The 22,684-nt window shown below is 37.0% G+C and overlaps 1 long non-coding RNA gene across 1 annotated transcript in view; it reads right to left on the reverse strand.

Annotated features, from left to right (window-relative positions):
• Nucleotides 1–15,590: 15,590 nt before the first annotated feature.
• Nucleotides 15,591–22,684, reverse strand: part of LOC145687675 (uncharacterized) — a 139,054-nt gene continuing 131,960 nt past the window's right edge. Inside the window, exon 3 of the long non-coding RNA XR_014131708.1 lies at nucleotides 15,591–16,178. This is a non-coding gene — a long non-coding RNA (uncharacterized LOC145687675). The remainder of the gene's footprint in view (nucleotides 16,179–22,684) is intronic.

The raw sequence follows: 22,684 nt of genomic DNA on the forward strand, positions 1-22,684 counted from the left end.
GCGATATAATGTTAACATTAGTGCAATCTTCTATGGTTTTTATCATATCACTTGAAAGCGAAAAATTAAAAATTATCTAAGTAACAAAGTTTATTGCGTTCCGGGGTGACCGCAGCGAAGCGGGGTGAACGCTGCTAGTACCGTATAAAATCATCGAAAGTGACAGATATTAGAGACTATTTTAGTAATAGTAATAAGTGAGTGACTAACGAAACATATTACTCTTTTTAAAAAAAAAAATAAAATAAAATAAACCAACGAAGTGGGTAATTGATGCTAGTAATTTATATTCACAACTGAGACTTATTGTGTACAGTTGTTTCAAATAACTTGGAGTTTGATGCCGTTATTTGTGTTTCTAATGTAGGTCAAAAGTATTTATATAATTTGAGTTTACACAAAAGATATAGACAGTGTTTTCAGTTTTCACTCAAATTATTCTAAAATGTTAAGGAGTTTTGATAATAATGATTATTTTATTTTTTTATTTCTCTCTTTTTGGTCAATATTGTTAAACATATCATCATTATCATCATAGCTATTCTGCCATTATTGCTAGGTCACTTGCTGGAACTGAGAAGCTTTGATGTACGGTAGTCCTCAGCTGATATCTTCGTCTTGACGTAGCAATTTTCTGTTTTAATACCTTTCTTCAACTACAGTCTATTTCGCTCTCTTCATCTCTTTCCTTCCATCATACCCTCAAGCACGTTCCTCATAATACAGTTCCTTCTCAGTCAATATTCAACCAGTTCGTCTATCTCATCTTCTAACAATATCTAAAATTCTTGTTTTGTCCCCTACTGCTACTATTTCTAACACCTTCTCATTCGTTTTCCGTTCAACGCAGCTAATTTTGTCTCTCTCTCTCTCTTTTTTTTTGCCATGCCCACGTTTCGAAAACCTGCATTTTTTTTATCGCTTTTGCGTAATGTCCATGTTTTTGCGCCATAGAGTACATATTGGAATTAGTAAAACAAAATCTCAATATTTAATTGGAAGTTTGGTCAATACAAAGATGAGCCAAACAGTTTGGGAACCAGTGGAGTGTTAGATCTGTTAAAAAACATAAAAATATTACAAAACGTTGTGATTTATCTTATAAGTAGTGAAGCGTGGGCACCCATTAGAAAAATAAGGATCATCACCTATGTTGTACATTATCATCATACTTACACGAAGGTAAACTATATTACATTTAGAAACATACATTGTATTTCCGTTACTATTGGAACATTGTAGAATTGTTTATTCCTTATATCCAGAATAATATTTACCTATGAAAAGCATAAGATTTCTCAAAATCAAGACTTGCAAGACTGTTGCATGCAAGACCAAGACCAAGACCAAGACTGGGTTTGCAAGACCAAGTCCAAGACCAAGACTAAGAGTTCCAGTGCAAGACCAAGACAAAAAACTGGGTGTGCAAGACCAAGACCAAGACGAAGACCAGCCGGGTCTTGGTCTTGGTCTTGCACTTGCTCATCACTATCTTATTATACTCAAATAGCCCCGGTCTCCCCTAATGAAAATTCGGAAAATAATTAGTAATCCATATAAATAAAAAATGAATATCACTATTGCGGACTGAATTTGGATTTAAACTGCATGGGAAGTGCCACTCTTAATTTCAGTGACCCCAAAAATTATGGATTCAACATTAATATGGGTCATTTTCGATCATTTTTATATACCCCTTATCCTCTCCTAAGTTGTAATGTCAGAATGACAAAAAAGGGGGGAAACCCCAGGTCCAAAGCTCATCTATGATGAAAATTTGATCAGGATCAGTCTGGTAGTTAAAGAGTTATTAAGTCCCGAACATAGTTACTTTCTGAACACCCGACATACATATATACGTGGTGGACAATTTATGTGGAACATCCGTGATAACAGAGAAACTAGGAAAGGGAGAAAAGTGAAACTTTGCATGAAGCAATTATAAGGAAGGGGACACAGTTTTACGTATTAAACACCACCACCCGGTGGGCAGTGTTGCCATCCCAGTATAAGGTTATATATATATATATATATATATATATATATATATATATATATATATATATATTCAAAGGGCACTACGTCAGATTATTACACATTTCAAAACTTAAAATATCACTTTTATTATTCATTGTTACAAACTAAGGATACTATAATGGCACAAACATTAAAGGTTTGGAAGCCCCTATCACACATACAGCTCAACGGAGATGAAGACAATGCACATCGATAGTATTTTAGCGTTGGATACTATGGTCATGGTATGACTTGTTTCGAATGAATAGCAACGAAGTTACAAGCACTTGAAAATGTGATTGTTTTGAAAGGCTTTATTTCGAAAACATGCTTAGATAAGTATCATATCTAATTACTTGTGTGGTGTGCAATTAGGAAACAAATCATTCTGCCGTTTACAGCACTTCGATAAATTAAACCTTCCTGAGAAATGATAAACATTGATAAAGTTTGCAACACTGCTGAAAATGGTGTATTTCTGGACAATATTTAAATTGATTGTTGATTTATTTCTCTTTTATATCATTCCAGGAATAGCTTTTAAAAGATGTGATTACAATAAGTCCTTACAACTACATGATTTAAGCAGTGCTGCAAACTTCATAAGTGTTTATCATATCTCCGGAATGGTTTGAGATATCGAAGTGCTATAAACGGCAAAATATTTTACACATTCTTTGCAAAAGACACAAGTAACTAGATATAATACTTGTCCAAGCTTTAAAAAAAATAAAATAAAGCCTTTCAAATTTCCAAGCTCTTGTAATTTCGTTCAAAGCAAGTCATACCATGCTCATAGTATCCAACGGCAAGGAACTTCCGATGTGCATTGTCTTGTCTATCTCCGTTGTGCTGTATGTGTGATAGAGGCTTCCAAACTTTAGAAGTTTGTGATATTATAACATCCTTAGTTTAAAATGTTAATTTGAAGTGTGTAATAATGTAGTACCATTTGAAAAAAAATATAACTTTATACTGTAATGGCAACACTGTTCTCTGTGTGGTGGTGTTTAATACGCAAAACTATGTCCTCTTTCTTCTAGTTGTTTCATGCAAAGTTTCACTTTTCTCCCTTTTCCGGTTCCTCCGTTATCATGGAAGTTCCAGATAAATTGTCCACCCTGTATACATATATAGGGTGTTCAGAAAGTAACTATGCAGTGCATAACTTGCCGTATTTTATTTCCCATAAACCACTTTAAACAACTGAAATTAACTCGAAGATAAATTTTAATGTCATGTAAGTTATAAGAGATCCTGAAAGTGATTCCCTTTCACTTGAAGACACAGTTGCACACGTTTCTGCATGCTCCTGAAGGCGTTGTGCAGAACATCGGGAACGATGTTCCGAATGTGACGTGTCAGTGCAGCTTGTAGTTCTTGTATGATGTACGGATTGCCTTCATAGCCTTTCCCTTCAACGTAGCCCATAGAAAGTTATTCGGTGGAGGCAAGTCGGATGAACGTGGAGGCCAGAGTCTTCGAGAGGTGATGCGGTCACCGAAGATGTCATGCAAAAAGCTCATCGCCTTGTGGGCCGTATGTGCAGTCGCCCCATCCTGTTGGAACCAGGCAGTCTCAAGTTCGTCCTCATTCAGTTCACCTACGAAGGTCTCCAGAATACAGGTGCAGTAGCGTTCTGTATTTATGGTGTCCTGAAAGAAGATGGGCCCAATGATGCGTTTACGAGTCACGGTGCACCAAACATCAACCTTTTCATTATGCAGTGGGCATACATGAAATTCATGCGAATTCTCCGTAGTACACACACGACTATTCTGGCTATTCACGTAACCGGAGAGGAGAAACCATGTCCCATCCGTGAGAAATGTTTTGTCAAGAATTCCCTCACCATTGTCTTGCCGGAAGGATAGGAACCATTTGCAAACTTTCACACGCGCCGGGTGATCGGTGTCTCTCAGTTCATGCACGGCCGAAATTTTGTACGGATACATGGACATTGACTTCCGGAGAATCTTGTGAGTGGAACCCACGGACACGTGGGCCTGCTGAGCTAGTCGTCTAACCGATTTCTTTGGACTGTGCAGCATCACGTCTTGCACCTCCGCCACCTTCTCTGCAGATGTGGCTGTCAATGGTCTACCTGATTTTGGAGCATTATGAACGCTTCCGCTCTTTTGAAACTTGGTGATGAGGTTCCGTACAGCATTGTTGCTAGGGTACTTTCACTCCTGGGAACTTTGCTGCAAATGCAGCTTCTACTGCTGAGGTGAACTTGTCTCCATTGCGAAACACATGCTCCACAAAAAACACTCTTTGTTCAATCGTCAGCATGATGACCTGGATCCCAATGATGTCACACAAGACGTTGGTCTTCATCAAACCAGACCTTTGAACAAATACAAATACCTGGTCAAATATGGTTCAAATATGTTAAACAATGGAAAATGTTGTATTACTAATTGACAATCATATCAGTCATCACTTTGCACACCACAACATGGCACCGTATAGTTACTTTCTGAACACCCGGTATATATATATATATATATATATATATATATATATATATATATATATATATATATATATATATATATGTGTGTGTGTGTGTGTGTGTGTGTGTGTGTGTGTGTGTGTGTGGTTGAATACGAGTAAAGAGCACACCAAGTCCAGAAGCAGAAATACATAAAAATGGATCAGAATGCAATGAACAATAACCGTTTAAAAGGCTCAGCCTTTCTAGAGTCAGAATTATTAAGTAAGTCAAATGAAAACTCTCAAATTATCACAGCGGGTGCAGTTACTTTGCAACGAACAGTATTTTACTTCGAATTTCCTGCCTCCACATTGTAGAAGTATGGATAGGTTCAGTGAAACGACCGTCGGTTGAAAATTACAATGTACGACGGGATACATTTAAACCTTAACAAGAAATGTCGAACTCGTACCGTCATAGTTTGAAACAATGAGTGCTATTTCAATGCATTACTTCCATTATTTTAAGAATTAGAAATGAAAAAAAAAATGAAATATTTAAGTTTTACGTCCCACGGTTATGCCGGTTAAGCTAAAGGAGACGGTGAAGATGACATATGAGTGAAATGGAGAAAGTGAGAGGAAACGGGAGAACCCCGAGCAAACCCAAGAGCACGGTGGTTGTCCACCACAAGGTTCACTTAGCGGGGTCTGGGATCGAACCCGGGACCCCAACCACCAGAGGTGAACGCTCTACCACTGAGCCACCGAGCCCCCTTTTAAGAATTTAGAGCCACCCTATATATGTAGGTGCTATTACTTGCTGGGAAAGACTTCCGTTTATAATATTGCAACGTTCCTGTCGTCTTCTACCGCCTGTTACATCAACCATAGACAACCTATCGTCACATGGCATTAAAACTTTCCTATCCACATCCTTCCGATGACAGAAATGGGTCCCCTGAGATCACTCTCGTTTTTAATCATTTGCAGTTTAAGCTTCCGTTGAGTATATTTACACAATTTAATGTAGGACATGTGGTATGTAACACGTGCCGGGTTTACAGAGACGAAATTGTATGTGCTGTGAATGTGGAAAGAAAAAAAATCGTTCCACAAACTTACAGTATCGCAAAACTTTCACTCTCAACAAATGTTGTTTAAGGTCAAGGAGAGAAACATTGGCATGATGAAACAGAAGAATTCCAACCAAAATAGTCAAGATACATAGGAAAGTATTCCAGACTATTCTACCACCACCACCACCACCTGGATTCATGCTCTTCTGGCTTAAAGCTAGAGGATTAGCAAGTGCTCACTCTTTTGAAATTTATATTTTTATTTTTGAATATATATCTCTTCCATCTTCAAATTTTGCATTTAATTTAACGTTATTTTTTATAATTTAACATTCCAGAGTTATGCTCCGATGCTACAAAAGATGATGATAACTAAAGAATGAGGAAAGTGGCAAAAATAGAATAACACGGAGAAAGCCCACATATTGATCTGTGTTCATCACAAACTTACTCGGCGCGAGCTGGGATCAAACCAGTGATCCTACGTACCAGCAGCGTGTACTCTATCACTGAATTACCACGGTCCTTTTTTTTTTTTTTTTTTGCATTTTGCGTTAATAAGAGTGGAAAATACGTGTTTTCTTAGAACAAATATTTTGTTTCTGAATCCTTGTTGAATAATAATAAAAATAATAATGACAAGAAGATAAAAACAGGCAATGTCTACAAAGTCACCGCTTCCCTTTGCTCTACGTGCTTATCTAGGATTTTAGAAAGTAACATTGTTTTTCAGTTATTTATTTTAACTGGAAACAGTCTTGATAATCCTTGATATGGAATAATCACATACAAATATACAGCTTCTCTATTAGCAGCGGAACAGTGATTGTACTTTGCAGATATGTTACAAGCTCTTACAAATTTGCTGTGATTGTTTTACAACAACGGAATGATTTCATACGCAATTTATGCCTAGATGTATACAACATATATGATTTATGTTTTGTGAAAATAAAATACACATCTAAAGAAGCACTTGAAAATCCAAATTTCTTAATTGAAATAATGTTCACGCTTTAAAAGAAATCGTTCTCAGCGACGCAACTAGGATGGTTGTGGCTCGGGGCAAGGATTCGCCTTAGCGCCACACCCCGTGACCAACCAAACCGAAATACTCCCTGACTACACCTGATATTGGCATCATACAGTAATTCTCCATTCCATTTTATCTTCAAGTGGTAAAGCTTGATTTCAAAATTAAAGTACATAATTTAATTTTTGGTACAAGATAAAACAGTCAGTAACAGTTCAACAGTGGTGCCCACCCCCCCTTACGTCCATGACACACACCCCAATTGTCTATCCATAGGTGTTCTTCCATGAAAAAAATCTTTTCGATTAATTTTTACACCCCCTCGAACATATTTATATAGATTTTAACACCCCCAAATAATTCAATGACGCAGTTTGCGTCATAGTCCCCCTTTGTGGTCACCCCTGAGTACAAGATAAAATCAAACTAATTAGTATTTGATTGCCAACTAATCCGAGTAACATGTTTAGTCTTATGATGATAACTGAAAATCACAGTGTTTTTTTTTTTTTTTTTCAATTGTGTCGGGATGTGCATATATGTAGAATGAATAAACGGTCTGTTGCTTTAGAATAGACTATTTAATTATGAAAAATAGTCAACCTATTGTCTCGAGTATTATACTCGGACATTTTGCAAATGCCTTAAATACATGTAAGTTAAATGAAAACACAAAAAGCTGAAATAAATAACTTTTTGGGCTCTTCTTAATGCAAATTATTTTAGAATGTTCTCAAACTATAGCTTTGAAGCTAACTTATGCTCTATGAATATCATCCTAAGGTTGGTGAGTCGTTCTTGTCATGTTTCTAAGTTTCTAAGATATTTCTTTATGATTTTTAGTTTGCTAAAACTCACTTCCTTGCTTTATAGTAAAAATAAATATTTGCCTAGTTTTTCGCTCCCCAATCTGGAGTCCAAGGCACAGGCCTCGTGTGCCCTTCTTAGTCACATCACAGATCGTTCTCCATATATACTTCTAGTGGATATGTTTCATCCCCCTTTATCCATAGCAAAATGCCTTTACATTTCTGTGGGGGTTAATATTTAGCTACCACTATTCATGTTAGAACGTTCATTGGAATACAATTTCTTGTCAAACGATATAGTCAAATATTTTTTCTTTACATATACAGTGGCTCAATAAAGAAGTCGGACATATACATACTTACACATTCTAAGAGGAATAAACATTCCAAGAGTATTCTACTGAGAACAAAAAATATATTTTAATTACTCTACATTATTTACTTATGAAAAATAGAAACATCAATGACAAAACTCAATTTCATGACTATAAAAAATTGATGTTTCTATTTTCCATAAGTAAATAATATAGAGTACTGAAAATATATTTTTTGTTCTTTGAAGAATACTCTTCGAATGTCTATTCTCTCTTGAATGTGTGAATATGTATATGTCCGACTTCTTTATTGAGCCACTGTACATTTTCTATAATTGTGTTCTACTTTATTTCTTTACTTGTCTTTTTTTATTGCTTTGCCTCATTATTTTATCTTCCACTCACTAGGGGAGTTACCTGCACTAGGGACACTAGAAGTAGATACAGTGGGAGATAGACCTAAGTCCATTACACAATGGGAATATCCTATTGTCCCATTACCCTGCTTATGACACGGGTGTTAGTGGCCGCCCTAGATCTGGAGGAAGATTTCAAACTCACAAGGAAGGGTACGGATAATTAGGTTGATGGAACGAAATATTTTAGATGTTACTCGATAGAACTCTTTACGACCTACTCAGAATTATTTCCATTTTGATCACATTCGATTCGAAAGCTATCGATTACATTTGAATATTTTAGCTTATTTTATTTTCATATTTCTTATAAACTAATTCATTTTAGAAAGCCCGACTACTGGAAAGTGTCGCAAAGAATGCTCCATTGTCTGGTGTATAACGCTAACAACAACAGTTTGAACTAAATTGGCATGAGGGTGGATTAAGAAATAGCGCACAACAACTTATGCAATTTATGCTGGTAATAAATAACACAGCAAGAGAATATACAAAGTTAATGGTCATATTAAAGTTAATTTTCAGCACAATCACCAAATCTCTCAAAATATTTCCCTCCTTGTGACAAAAGTTTCAAAATACCTTATTCGGAAAAGTTCGTCTTTGGAGAGTATACGAGGTGTAGCAATTAAATAACGAGACTGCCTATCTTCTGTTGCGCAGCATCGTGGGGGAAAAGTAGCTAATGATGTGTTGTTGATCTTGAACCTTTATTAGCAGCCACTGTTTGTGTCATGATTCTGAAAGCTTTTTTTTTTTTTTTTCAGGCTTGCATGAGAGGACAGTGTTGTGTAGTATGCCAGAATCATGGTGAACAGTATTAGTAAAGTTGAGCAGCGCATTAACATCAAATTTCTGGTGAAATTAAAAAAAAAAAAAAAAAAACGACGGAATGTGCCGTTTTAAAAAGGTGTATGGTGATAATGCTATGTCACGTGCGCGAGTTTTCGAATGGTACAAACGATTTTCAGAAGGTAGGGAAGAGGTTGAAGATGATGAGCGACCCGGCCACCCTTTGAGTTCAAGAACGGACGAAAATGCTCAATAATAATAATAATGAACTTGTGCGGAAAGAGACGTCTGAGTATTCGGATGATCGCAGACATGGCAAAAATTAACAGAGACAGTAAGACAAATTTTGCATGACAATTTAAACATGACAAAAGTTTGTGCAAAAATTGTCCCGAAAATCCTCTCTCAGGGACAAAAATACATTCGAATGACCATTTGCTGTGACGTTATTGAACGACTCAAGCAGAACCAGACTTCCTAACACGTGTCATCACCTGTGATGAAACATGGTTTTTCCAGTATGACCCCCGAGACTAAGCGTCAATCCATGCACTGGACGACTCCCACACAGGAGCGTCATTTCAGGTTTTGCTTGGGGGGGGGGGGCAAGTCCCCTTGATATTAGTAAAATTTCGCGTTTTTCACTGATTTACTACTATTCTGTTGATAAATTCTATATACATCTCAAACTCAGTGGGGGCAAATGTCCCTCCCTGCCCCCCCTAAATGACGCCCCTGCTCCCACATCGCCAAGAATGAAAAAAGCACGAATGTGCAAGTCGAAAGTGAAGGCAATGTTCATCTTTATATATATATATATATATATATATATATATATATATATATATATATATATATATATAAGGGGTATCATCATGACTGAATGTGTGTCTCATGGTCAAACGGTGAATCAGACCTACTACAAAGAAATCCTAATCCAGCTGAGGGAAAGAATAAAGAAGAAGAGACCGGATTTGTGGAAGAACGATGCATGGATCCTCCACCAAGACAATGCGCCTTCCCCGTAATGTCCTTTCTGTGAAGCAGTTTTTAGCAGCCAAGCGCATTCCTGTTCTCGACCATCCTCCGTATTTCCCAGACCTGGCTCAGTGTGACTTTCATCTATTCCCAAAAGTGAAAAGTGCGTTGCAGGGAACACATTTTCAGTCTGTGGAAGAGGTGAAACAAAAAACGGCAGAGTTGTTGAACAGGGTGACATCTGATGACCTACAGCATTGCTTTGAACAATGGAATGCACATATGCAGCGGTGTATAGATAGGGGAGGGAAGTATATTGAAGGGGATAACAGTCAATTATAACTTTCTTTGCAATACATCACATTTATGACACCAGTCTCGTCATTTAATTGCCACACCTCGTAGTAGACAGCTGTGCGCAATGATTTGATTTGATTATTGTAATTGAAACGTTGGACAGCCAATGATTTCCTTATCGGGCTGAACAGATACTAGTCTGAAAATAAAGAACAGGACAGATCAGAATTCTTACGAATAGAAGCAGCAACATAGGATATACGTTATCATGAAGAAGTCTGACTGTTTCAGTATTAATGGTAAGGCGTTTGTCATCAAGCGCAACTTTACACAATTTTATTTCATACGATACAGCATTCACACTAACCCCGTGTGTTAAAAAAAAAAAAAAGTAGAACTCCTTTGTGTCCTAGTATACAGTCACTAGCATTTTTTTCTTAACATATTGGGTCACCTTGAATGTGTCGTGCGTGACATTTTAATTTCTGAAAACCATTGCATCAATAGAAAACAAGTCGTATGTTTCAAATACATCTTGGAGCATTTTGTGAGCACTTACCGCGTGGTTTGTGTAGTCTAATTTTCATTTAATAATGCAATCATATCTCGACTAGAAGCTTTTACGATATGAAAGGAACGATATCTTGTAGAACGTCGTAACATATCAGTCACTATCCCTTGCTATATTATGAGTGTCATCTTAATAGATACGTAGCGTGTTTATTGTACAGCATCAATATTTAGGTTTACAAACAATTCGATTTTCTCAGAAACTACTAGATTGACTTTAGCCTATCCACATGATTTTGGTCAGTTTGAATAGAAGTATTGGTTGTAGATGTTTCGGGCTCCCAGGAGTTCCAAACTAACCGAGATAGTCCTGCATTAAATCAGTTACCCCCTTTAGAAAGAACTATTGTTCAAAACTACAAATCTTCCGTTTTCTTAACACGAGTTAGTATCATTCGTGAGATATTACAAAACAAGCATTTTAGGAATGACCCCCCCAAAAAAAAATGGATCGAAAGATTGTGATCTTGGCCAATAATTAGTTTTTGGATCAGGAGCCACAAAATGTTTGATGGGCCTCTAAAACAAGTTTTCGTTGTTGTTGTTGTTGTTTTTAATGGAATAAGCACATCATATTGAGTTAAGTGAGAGTTTGGATTTGGCTACACTATATGGTTCTCCAGATATAAGGTATACAAGAAAATTTTTGATTGAAATTATATTAAATTTCAAATTAGATTGAGATTATATTGGAGTTTTTGGATCAGGGGCCACAAAATGTTTGAACGACCTCTAAATCGAGTTTTTTTTTTTTTTTGTGTGTGTGTGTGTGGAATAAACGTATCGTACTGGATTAAGTGATAGTTTGGATTTGACGACACTATGTGTAACTCTCGAGATATAAGGCCTACAAGAACATTTTTGCCTGAAATATATTGGATCTTTTGATAAAATAAATAAATAAATAAATAAAGTTTTTATGAACCCTGAAAAAATGAGAGAAGTTGGTAGTCTATCATTAGTGTTGCTGTGACTATTTTCTTCCCCGATTACCAACATTCATAACGTAAAATATTACATATATATCTATATATATAAAAGAGAACGCACAAAATCCTTTGTCCGCTCATCACGCTAATACGGCTGAACCGATTTCTTTCATTTTTGGGGGGTTGTTAGGATTTGGACCCTAGATGGTTTTTATCATATCACTTTAATTTTCAATTACCAGTGTCTTGAGATAATTGACCAATCAGGTGTCAATACGTACAAAAAATCCTTTGTCCGCTCATCACGCTAATACGGCTGAACCGATTTCTTTCATTTTTGGGGGGTTGTTAGGATGTGGACCCTAGATGTTTTTTATCATATCACTTTAATTTTCAATTACCAGTGTCTTGAGATAATTGACCATTCAGGTGTCCATACGTACAAATCCTTTGTTATTAGTTCATCATAGGTATAAAAATAAACGTATTTATATGCAACCCGCATGACCCTGTGACTCGGCGGGTTAACATAACTGACAGGCGCTATAAATCACTTGAAAGCGAAAAAGTAAAAATTATCTAAGTAACAAAGTTTATTGCGTTCCGGGATGACCGCAGCGAAGCGGGGCGGGTTGGGGTGACCGCAGCGAAGCGGGGCGGGTTAACATAAATGACAGGCGATATAATGTTAACATTAGTGCAATCTTCTATGGTTTTTATCATATCACTTGAAAGCGAAAAAGTAAAAATTATCTAAGTAACAAAGTTTATTGCGTTCCGGGGTGACCGCAGCGAAGCGGGGTGAACGCTGCTAGTATATATATATATCGTCAATTCCACCCATGTGTTGGCCAACATTACACGAGAGATGGTTGTTATAACTTCAGTAATTCTGCGCCGTAATGTGATGTCGTTCACTGGTATTCGACATAACCCCAAACGAACAAAGCCAATGGTGTTCTGTCCAATTATGTCCGGTCGCGGAGGCCAGTTTAAGGGACTGTCACACCCGATCCATCTTCCTGAAGATGCTGTGTCCAAATGGACACGGACATCTAACCCACAATAAGATTGCACACCATCTTGTTATAAGATTTAGTCATGAATGTCGTGAATCTGTGACAATACAAATAACTGTAACACATCATGAAAGGTATTAGCTGTGACCGTCTTTACACTGAAGAAAAAAGGTCTTATCAATTCATTGTGCATAAAACTGCACCACGCGTTCAGTTGAGGGCTTTCTCTGACGGTATCAAACACAGCGTGGGGGTTCTTGGACCCCCAGATACTAGCGTTGTGTTGGCTGGCAAAACTGTTAAAATGGAATGTGGCCTCATCCACGTCTTAGGAACCTGCAACTCACGTGTTGCTCGGCGGACTGACTTATTGGGATATGCACGAAGGCGTCTCTCACTGTCTGATTTGTCTGTGCATTAGGTATAGGCCTGCCTCTTTTCTTAAACTTAGCATACCCCATATTGATGCTTTTAACTAGTAGCTGTCTATGGCATGTCGTTTGGAATTGTCTCTGAACTATTTTTAGTGATTTTGTCCCGTGATACAAGCGGACACATTCATTGAGCTTTCTCCTGGTTTGTGTACATGTTTCGGCAAACTGTGTCCGATTCCGCTGTTGTTGCGTTACTAGACCCTGCAAAAAAAATAACACTAAGTATGCACAAAAAAGCTTGAATATGTTACATTCAATTGAACATACGAGGGCTATCCAGAAAGTAGATTACGTTTTGGAATAAAAAATCAACAAAGTATAGGAAACAAATTTTATTATATACAGATGAAAGCCACACACAAATACTACTTTTCGACATAGTCATCATTCAAATTAAGGCATTTATCGTAGCGATGTACGAGCTTGGAAATTCCTTCGTCGAAAAATTCGGCCGCCTGCGACTTCAACCACTTCGTTACCTCTTCTTGCAGCTGTTCGTCGTCATCAAAACGCTGCATAGCCAGCCACTTCTTCATTGCTGGGAATGGGTGGAAGTCGCTCGGTGCCAGGTCGGGACTGTACGGCGGATGAGGAAACAACTCCCACTGAAAAGATTCAAGAACTTCACGCGTGACATTTGCCGTGTGGGGCCGGGCGTTGTCGTGAATCAACAAGATCTTAGAGCTCAACATTCCTCTGCGCTTGTTTTGAATTGCTCTTCTGAGGTTTTGCAGAGTTTGGCAATACCTTTGAGCGTTTATTGTAGTGCCTCTTTCCAGGAAGTCCACCAAAATCACACCTTTTCTGTCCCAAAAAACAGTCGCCATCATCTTCCTTGCCGACATGGTTTGCATGCATTTCTTGGGTTTTTGGGGAGAACCTGTGTGCCCCCACTGCATTGATTGCAATTTCGTTTCACAGTTCACGTGTTTCACCCATGTTTCGTCACCAGTAACGATGCGATCGAGTAAAGAGTCACCATCCTTATTGTAGGCGTCCAAAAAGTGCAACGCTGCAGCCATTCGCTGATTTTTGTGGTCCTCTGTCAAGATTTTTGGAATCCATCTTGCACAAAACTTGTGGTAACCAAGCTTTTCGCTGATGATTTCGTGCAACAAACTTCGCGAAATTTGTGGAAAACTCAAAGAAAGTTCCGTTATTGTGAACTTTCGATTTTCACGGACTTTAACATCGACTTTTTCGACAAGTTCGGCAGTCACTTTGCTGGGTCTCCCACTTCGATCTTCGTCGTGAACATTGGTTCGGCCATTTTTAAATCTTATGACCCACTGTCGCACTCCACCTTCAGTGATAATGTTGTCCCCATACACTTCACACAGCTGCCGATAGATTTCTATCGGTTTACAGTTTTTTGCTGTCAGAAACCTTATTACTGCACGCACCTCGCAGCTCGCGGGATTTTCAATTAACGCAGACATTTCAAACCGTCACAGTATCTTAACGGAGCACAGCACGAACCTCTCACTAGCACGGCTAGATGCCGACTGAGCTGCGCAACGCTCTGACCCCAAGATGGCCGCGCTAGCCCCGCCCCTAGCGGACACAGACGAAAACGTAATCTACTTTCTGGATAGCCCTCGTAAAATGCATTTGTCTTAACATACAATTGAAAATAAAAAAGTATTTGTCTATGTATAATATTTTATGTCTTATGAATGATTGTAATCATGGAAATAATTCAGGGAAACCGGTATAATAACAGTAATTTTCTTCTTTTTTTCTTATAAATTATGGGATTTCAATAACTAATATTTTGACACTTTCAGTTTTCATCACAACTGTCACTAAAGTCCCTATATTAAGATAGACTAATTCCTTGTTGATCCTAATTGTTATAAGTAGTCGCAATAGTCATGAGTCGTATTGTCACTAGACTTCACAGACCATGATTTACTTATTCCTGGTTTTAGTTTCGAAAAAAAAAATTCAAGTATGACTCTTTAAAAAATAAAAAAAAAACTGAACTATCTAAAATGCTTGGTCCTTCGGTTTCAAAGTTACTACTTGTATTATTCTCTCATCTCTGCCTCTACATGTATATTTATATTTTTCTGTGTGTGTGTGTGTGTATTACTGCTGTGTGTCACCGTTCTGTCTGTCTGGGAAACTCTTTTATTTCACTGTCTTGACATACCCTCTGTCAACTCGTATAATAGCCCAAGTGTGCTGTTTGCATTAGTTGTCGTGCTTTGAATTCGAAGTGTGCTCATCCACGAGGAAAAATGCACATGAAAAGTAACACGAAAAAGGCAAGGAGAGTAAAAAGTTCTATAGTTTCGTATTTCTTTCGGTCTCTGTATTCCTTTATTTTTCATATTCATGTGAAATGAAATGATGAAAGCCCTTCAGAGTCTGGCTTTTAGTCACATCTTTTAGCTGAGGAGTTTCGTGTTGTTCCGAGCGGATATTTTCTTCTGTTTACTCTCTAAATATATAACGCGGGATTTCTGCTGCATTGTGCATAAAACTGTACGAAAAATATTGCAAAATTCTTTCGTATTTGTTGCAAACCTTATATTTCGGCTCGCAAATAAGGCTTTCGGTCCACAAGAAATTCAAGTACAACTTTGGTCATGTGAGCTATATTTCATATCTAATTTTATTTCCTATCTGCATCTACAGCTCCTTTAAGTGTTTAAAATATACATGTCCAGAAACTGAAAATAAATTTACAATGTAGAAAATAGTGTCCACTGTTTTCACGAATTTAAGAGGAATGCACACATTTTATGTCTCTTTTCGCGGAAATTCTGTAATTGGACTTGAATTGTTTGGCTTCTGAACGTGTCAAATATCGACTGATTCATTTTAGGTCGTTATTATGCAACACCTAGGTTATGGATAATGGGAACTACTATTATGTTATGTTCGATTCATGTAGAAAGCAATGTTAACTTTTTTTTTCTTTTCGTGAGTTCGGTTCAGTCGATAGGTGCACAAACCATTATGGAACACCACATCATACAATACTGACCTTTTGTTATGGCATAACTAGGATATTTCCTCGGGGGAGGCGGACATAGCCATGATATCTGAAAAGAAAAAAGAAACTTTTAGAAAATATTTCTGTAATAATGTTTGTTTTACCTTCTGAGTCATTCTCCACCATCCTTATTGTCATATCTTCAAATACCTTAGTCGAGCTCCTTCGTAGCTAAGCGGTTAGTGTATGCGCCTTTGGCAAGGGAAACCCGAGTTCGATTCCCGGCGGGAGCTCATATGGTTCGCATTTCATGTTAATCAGTAGATCCCATCTGGTATAGCCTCGTTGCTGAAATCGACATTAAATTCAAAATCAACTCAAAATCCTTTATCCTTCTCTTTCTTCTTTACTTCTGTGGTCTTTCACATCGGGTTCCTTATAGATTTGCTTTCTTCATTCATTATTTTGTTTTTATTTTTCCTCTTTATGTATGTATTTATTTATTTTTTAATATTAGAGCGAACCTCATCTTTACTAGAATTAGGCCTTCTTTTATCGGGATACTCCTTCGAGACGCAATAACCGTTCTTAACCAAATTAGGTATGGTGATTTGATAGCTCAAAGTTGTGGGTCCCACACATCGATGGGACTTACCATTGAGGAATAATCACCGAAAAACATGCCCATAGACTTAAGAGGGAGAAGGAGTGAGCCACAGTGGCCGGAATATTGGTGTTCAATTTAACATGGGATCTCAACCATTTTTTAGGGAAATCATGGTTTCATTTCGTTGTTTCGCAAAAATGTCTCAATAGCTCACTCAATATGATGCATCTCATTTTAAAGGTACAATCTGAAATCTGTGCGTGATATTTTCTTATAAATACAGATAATTATAATCCAAATTCCCATAAGGAAATGATCAAAATTAGAGGGAAAAGTCTTCTGTTTTTTTACAGTAAGAAAAAGAGCTAAAAACTTCGGACTTTTTTTTGAGAATGGAGTACTATCTTTGTATTTGTGCGCTACTGTACTATTTTTTCGTTGTTTCCAAATACATCCATTACACAATCGATGAGAAATTATATCCTTCATCATTGAATCTACAGAAATCAGAAATCAGATTTTTTCGTGTTCACGTACTTGGCCGTCTAACTGCTAGATGGCAGTATAGTCATTCCTCATCCCACTTTCCTTCTCAGCGGGAGCCAGTCCTTTTGAAAACCTACTTAGAACTTCTTAACAGGGGCGGGAGAAAGAAAATCATTGTGAAGAACGGGAACTTCAAACACGAGGAATGGCAAAATTTATGACCTCTTTAGTTGATGGTTAGTTGATGGTTTAGTTGATGGTTTAGTTGATGGCAAACATTAAATCTGACACCAACCTTGAATGTATTTTCTGGCCGTTTTTGGCGTAGGAGACTCGGGTTCGATTCTCGGCGGGAGCTCATGTGATTCGGATTCCACGTTAATCAGTAGTTCCACGTCTCATATAGCCTCGCTGCTGAACGGGACGTATTTTCTGGCGAATGACGCGCACCACTCACTCCAAATTTCAATGTTATTATCAATAATAATAATCAAAATAATAATACAAAACATAGCGGAAATTATCCAATCCTCGTTTTTAGAGTTTGAACTGTCTTTCTGGAAATGAGTTTGAATTTTCAAGAAAATCAAAACGCCTTGTTTATGCTTTCTGCACATATGAATGGTGGTTTCTCAATTTTTTTTCACTGTTATTTCTGATAATAGCAATTTGTGCTTTTCTTGACTGTGACAGTTGAACAAAGTGCATTCCGCAGAACTGGCAAACATAATGCCTCAGATTTCAGTAAATCTACCGATTTCTTGAAATCCGGTATGGCAGCCTCAATGAAGTCTTATAGTCCTTTAATGAGGTGAACGTGACACAGTTTAGAGTATGGAAGTTCACCTTTCTAGGTGGCTCTTCTAGTCGTCTATTACTAACATTCAGAGAATACATTGGACACAGAGTCTTCTTTCAGCTTCCGAACTTTACATTTTTTAAAAATATTCTTTTACAGAATGTTGACAACAAACAACAGATCTGTCTGGAGGAATTTAGTTACTACCATTCATATCACCATGTCTTGATATTTTACCTAACCATTTTTCTGTAATTGAATGCTCGATGGTATTTCGTGAAACGATACCTCAACGTATTCTAAAATGTCTCTTTGTGCCTTAGAAAAGGATATACATCAGTAATACATTTTAATTTGCGAAAACACGGAACCGTAAAATGTATTTTCCTCTATGAAATTTATACACACAAGCCTCGCTTAGTGCTGCACCCATGCGGCGGAATTAGGAGAAATATTCGTACGGTGATCTCCATGTTATTTTCGATGATTCGACAGGCAGTATAGAGAGCGAGCGAGAGAAGAGTGACTCCAGCGGGCGGTGGTAGCGATAAAGTCGACCTTTCGACAAAGATTTGTGAAGGAGAAGCCGAACCAAAGTCTTCGTTTATGTTTTCCAAGAAAGAAATGAAAACTTCCTGCAGGACTGAGAATATACATGCAAGAGAAAAGATACATTATTATAATCTTTAGGGTAGATTAATCCCAGAAATATTCTTTGTTTACCTATCAAAAAAAAAAAAAAAAATCAAGAATAATATAGAGCTCTTTCATCAGCTTCTATCGTACAATACTAAACACACACATATTATATACAGCAAGGCCGGCCTAAGGTGGTGCGGGGCCCGATTGGGAACATTTTGTGGGGCACCGGGTTTATAACTAATTTGCACCAAGGTCTGTAGAGCCTATATATATATATATATATATATATATATATATATATATATATATATATATATATATATATATATGGTCTAACTCAAATGTCAATACAGACAGTGAATGAATTTTTAAACTACATGTTTCACCCTTGTGCTTTGCAATTTTTAAAGAAGGTTCTGTACCAGTATTTCATAGTTTTCATCTCTTACAAGTAAACTTATCGATGTCGAAATCTAGTTTCTTGACCAACTTAGCAGAGAAGTGTAGAATATCAAGAAACGAGCGTAAGCAAAATTTAAAGTGTTTCTGTCCATAAAGATGGCCGCAGTGGCGAAAAACCTGACTGACCAGAACAAGCCATAACAATGCGTTTTAAATTTGAAAATTTCGTTTTATTTGTAAAACGGGTAAACGGATGAAAACCAAAACCACATTAACTGACACCGGGGGAAGTAGACATCTACTTGAGGGTATGCTTATCATGGCTGCCATCTTGTACCTCACTTAACTTATATTTTCTTTTTAATAGGAAGGCGGTCACATATCAAACTGGGCTAGACTTTTACGAGAAATACAGTGGTGCAGTCTATGTTTCCATAAGTTTATATTTGTAAGAAATACTGAAATACACATTGATATAAATTAGTTGGTTCAAAGATTCCTTAACAGCTGTATCTTTTTGAAAACAATTGAAGTCAGTGAAACCTAATGTACGCTAGTGAGAACATCGTAGGTAGCTACTTATGAAAGGTATAATCAGCTCGAAATCGTCATCGACTGTAGACAAAATGAAATGGTGATGAGAGGATTACAAACTTCAAGGAACTGATTGCAGATGAATGACGTATTTTCCATTGGGTTCTTCTAGTTAGAACACAAACCTTCATAAGCAGCCACCTATTCAGTATGCACTAGTATACATTCGCTTTTCCTGACTTCATTTTTCAAACGAAAAAAAATCCACGGGATTTTTCGCAGGAGAGGGCAAAAGTTTGTCTTATGGTTTTGAATTTTTAATATAACTATAAGAGAAAGGATATGCAAAGAAATCGCACTGAGGCTGATTTATTTGATACCATCTCGGTAGTATCACATGACGTAATCAGTAAAAACTCCAGGGAGTTTTACTTACTAAGGTGTTCAAAATAAAAAGGGTGTGTACTTAGAATAATGATATACATTTTTACACAAACTCAAAGACAACAATATTTTTACGCCCAGGGATGTGTGTAAGGAAATTTAGGGGAGTGTTAAGGTGTGCAAGATACTCCCCAGACATACTATCTATTTTTACAACAGAAGTTATAAACATAAAAAAAACTAAAGAAACTACTGCAGCATTAAATTCAGAAAATATTTGCTTATGCCCGGAAACTTAATATAAACTATTCATTTACTTGTTAGGGAGATGCAATACCTTCCCTTGTGGAGTCCATGGATATACCTGTATTGTAATATGCTGTTGTGTGCACTTGATAACCGAGAGTAGCAGAACAGATTCACTTGACTGGGGGCCTCGCGAACATAATGTCATGTATTAGGAGCAAAATTTAGTCATAGGGACCACAACACACTTGTTTGCTTTGGGCCTAATATACAGTTAAAACGGTACTGGAGAGTAGATTAGACTGGATAGTAGAGTAGACGACTCTAGCGCGGGGCCCGATTGGGAGCAATCGGTTCAAGGCCGGCCTTGAAATATTATATATATATATATACAGTGGCGGATCCAGGATATGATCAAGGGAGGAGCTAAACCATAATTTGCCTCTTTATCCGGAGTAAACAGGATTGAAGCCCATTTTATCCAGTGTATACCTGAGCGTCAAGGGGGGGGGCTATAGCCTCTATAGCCACTTTTGGATCTGCGCCTGTATATGTATACTATTTGCACTGCCAGATTTTCGTATAAGATAAACAAGCTATAGCTTAGGACCCCGCTCTCTTGGGGGCTCCAAAATCTAAAGAAAAACTGGATATGCATTTCTACAATATAAGGAAATTAAAAAAATAAAATAAAATTTAAATATACGTAGCAACAGTGCTTCCTACTGTGTAGCCTACATTCATGTAATTAATGGGGCTCCTTCTGCTAGTGTGCTTCCTAAATTATCTCTAGTTTCTTTATTTCTGTATGTTCATCTATGTTCATCTGGACACATAAAGGGCCCTCATTACCTTAAACAGCTTGGGGCCCCACTAAACCTAAATCCGACTCTGACTATCTATTTATGCATGTTTGCTCTCTCTCTTTTCGAAGCAGTGTTTCTTTGATATTGCTTCCAATTCTGGCAGGTTTTACCAAGGGGGGAAGAGTCCTTACTCATTCCAGGCATTCAAACTAGGGACTGGACTACTTGCTTCCAACATTCCGTCCCTCATGTATCCTGGTCTGAATCAATTGTCTAAAGCCCATAAAACATTCAAATTCAAATGTAGATGTTGCTCATCAGTGTCGACACCTAAATATTTCTCAATCAACGATAGGGGTGTTTGATACCCTCAATCTGTCTCCCTCTTATTAGGGGAGAAACACTCTAGGTATATTCGGTAGTAATTCTTTAAAAAAAAGTGCTGTTTAATGTACGGTATGTAGTAACGCATAGGAAACTAAATTTTAATATACCTTAATAGTATAGAAACGCATCATACGGTACCTTACCAAAATAAACACCCTGTGCTAAAGATGGAAACATTAACAATAATAAAAAAGATAATAATAAACATTTTAAGGGAATTCTTTTATTAATCAAGTCACGCTTAAAAGTAAAAAACAATTTTGTTTATGCATGACTTAAAAAAATGAGATGCACTCTAATATAGGCTTAAAGTTACTTTATAAATTCTTAAAATGACGCGCCCCATTCTTTTTATTTAGTCTTGCATAAACAAAATTATTTTAAACTTTTTAGTGCGAGTTGATTAACAAAAGAATGTCTTTAAAAGGGGTTTTATCATTTTTTTATTCGTTGGACATATTTTCCAAATCTTAAAGTGAAATGCAACCAGGGAAACCAGGGCTGGTTATAGGCTAGTATTTATTTTAGGATAAAGAAGTTGAAAATAAAAACATTTAAAATTTGCTTTTAAAATAAATAGATATATTGCAAAATATGAAAATAACAATGGAATGTTGTATTGTCACCGGACTTACGTCGCTCTGCAACAGTTCTTAGTTCTATGACGTTAGGAAATAAGTTCAATTTATACGAACACTTATTCAATGTTTGAAACAAACACATGTTACGTCATTGTACACTCATGCCCAAAATGATTGTCGCATATCTATAACTGTCTTCTTGTAAGAGTATAATGTAATAATGATTTTGCTGGGTACTTTTAATACTGATACTATGTGTACAATTGGGAAATGTATATGTGGTAAATTTCATAGGAAAATATTTATAAATACCAAAATTAGAATGAGTAAAACAAAATGTTGCTAAATGGACACGAAAGTTTTATTTTCGTTTTATTGTTCTTATTTACTGCTCGTTTGACATGAAATTTGCCACATACATGTCTCTGCCGATTGTACACATACTAACATTATAAGAAATACCGGATGAATTCGTTATCAAATTATATTCCTACAACAACATATTTATAGATATGCGACAATAATTTTGGACATAAGTGTACCTTCCTGAAGAAGGTGACACATCTTTTAATTCTATTGCTAATGAAGTGGTCTATTTCCTAAAATAAAAACCAACAACCAAGCAGGGCATATGCTCCCTCCTGTCCTTCTAAGCCGGTCCCTAAAGCTGAATGTAACATTGCGGCCCTTTCCTGTTGTAATAGGATAAAAAAAAACTCAGGATGGTCAGCCACTGGTATC

This window comes from Thermobia domestica, chromosome 6 (genome assembly GCF_964235325.1).
Source record: "Thermobia domestica chromosome 6, izTheDome1.hap1.1, whole genome shotgun sequence".
NCBI lineage: Eukaryota > Metazoa > Arthropoda > Insecta > Zygentoma > Lepismatidae > Thermobia > Thermobia domestica.